We start from the raw sequence: 1,938 nt of genomic DNA on the forward strand, positions 1-1,938 counted from the left end.
ATGTTTTCTTTGATTTCCATGAGGATCCTCCATATTTCTATTCAAAATTTCTTTTCTGAGAGATTAATTAGATGGTTGGTATTTTTTGGGTCATCATCTTCATTCTCTGTGCTTGGTGTTTGCCTATGAGGTTTCCTCAATGTCATGCTTGTAGTGTGATATTTTTCTGTGTTATGATGGGGTCATTAGTTAGAAAGAGTTTGTGGTTGTGAAGTGAATTAGAGCTGCTGTGCTCTTCTGGAGCCTCTAGGAGACAGTTTTTTTGGGGCCTTTCCTGGTCCTCCCAGGATAACTTCAGAAGACAGAATAGAAGAGAAACTTGCAAAGCTGACAGGTCCCCTCAGGCTTTCCCAGTTGCCAGTCTCACAGCAGGGCCAGACCCTTCCCACCTTCCTTCACAGACAAAGGAGTCACTGACTCAGTCTTCTTGGTCTTTTGGCCTGAATGGCTGCATGAGACAGTTTTTGCTGGACCCTTCCTGGCCCTCTCAGGAGAGCTTTGGAAGACAGAAATGAAGAGAAACACGCAAAACTCCTAAATTTTTCTTAAAATCCATGAATGAGTGAGTTTCTTACTACACATTTAGCTAATTGAACGAGAAAAAACAGGACTGACTCTATCTCCTAGTTCTTTTTTTTTATTACACAGAATTATTTACAGTACATAGTGACAATGAATGAAGGGCTTTCCCACCACCATGTTGTCCTCCCTCCACTTCTGTTCCCAACTTGTCTCCCCCATATCCCTCCTTTACCCCCCAGAATTCTAGTGTAACTAACTGGTCTCCACCTTACAGCTTGCTATAGGTTGGGTATCTATTCTGTTTGGTGTTCCAGTCTGGTCATTTTTTATTTACACTACGTGTTCATGTGACTGGTCCTGGTATCATTCTCCCCACCCCCTCAATTTATTATGCTGAATGATTCAAGTTATGCTATTCTGTTGGAGATAAAAAGGTTAAGGAAAAAAGAAGAAAAAACTTTGTATCAACTACTAAAATAGAAAGAAAAAAAATTACTGAATAATATCCACAAAAGTGAAAAAGAAAGAAAAAAGTGGAAGAAAAAAGAGAAGTGAGATAATATCAAAAAACAAACAAAAAAATAAAGCAAAACAAAACCAGAAAAAGTGGTGCAGTGGCAGGGCTTGGTGTTACCCCACCATTTTATTTTTTTTTGTATAGGCACAGTAAGTATTGGGGAAGAAAGGAAATTCTGGTGGTCTAAGACATTCACGGTTTCTCAACTCTTGAAGCATATTGTCATGGGAACAACCACTGGCTCCATACCTTCTCATTGCCATATTCCAGGTTGTTTTGTTTGTTTGTTTTTGTGGTGTCAGGAACCTTTCCTCTCGGTTGTGGATGAGAAAAGCAGGCCATTATAGCAAGCAATCTTGGTATGTGCGCAGGTCCTAGGACAAAGCCTAGGATAGAGTCTTTTTTTTTTTTAATTTTTTACAGGGGTGGGAACCCTTTATTAGCCCGCGTGTACAAAGACAACTACAACCAGGTCTTCTCTTGGTACCAGCAGCTTCAGTTTCCATAGAGAATGTCAAAAATTGCCAATGCTGTCTGTATTTCAAGTCGTCATGGCAGGGTATTGGGAAAAGTTTTCAATTAGCAATAATCGCACCTCGGATAAACCTCATTGGCTACGATACTGCCACTGCACAAAGCTTAGGATAGAGTCTTTAAAGGTACTGTTCCAACCATTGTTGGTGTGTTCTGTTTTTTGTATCATGTACTCCATATTTTTGTTTGTTCCCTAAGCTGAAGTCTAGGAAATTATGGTTCTAAAGGTTCTGCTCAGTCTCTGTTGTCAGCATTGGGCCTCTGCACTAAGAAATCTTGATTTTTGTAGAAGACCTGGGCTATAGCCCAGGGTAGGGTTTTCCTTAATGGTCTCAAGGTATGTTCTGCCCACTGACGGTTGTCAA

General features: G+C 40.4%; 1 non-coding gene across 1 annotated transcript; it reads right to left on the minus strand.

Moving 5' to 3' along the window:
* Nucleotides 1–1,538: 1,538 nt before the first annotated feature.
* On the minus strand, nucleotides 1,539–1,679 carry LOC125995210 (U4 spliceosomal RNA). Its single transcript, XR_007490773.1, has one exon. It is a non-coding gene; the product is annotated as a U4 spliceosomal RNA (small nuclear RNA).
* Nucleotides 1,680–1,938: the final 259 nt, after the last annotated feature.

Source organism: Suncus etruscus, chromosome 17 (genome assembly GCF_024139225.1).
Source record: "Suncus etruscus isolate mSunEtr1 chromosome 17, mSunEtr1.pri.cur, whole genome shotgun sequence".
Lineage (NCBI taxonomy): Eukaryota > Metazoa > Chordata > Mammalia > Eulipotyphla > Soricidae > Suncus > Suncus etruscus.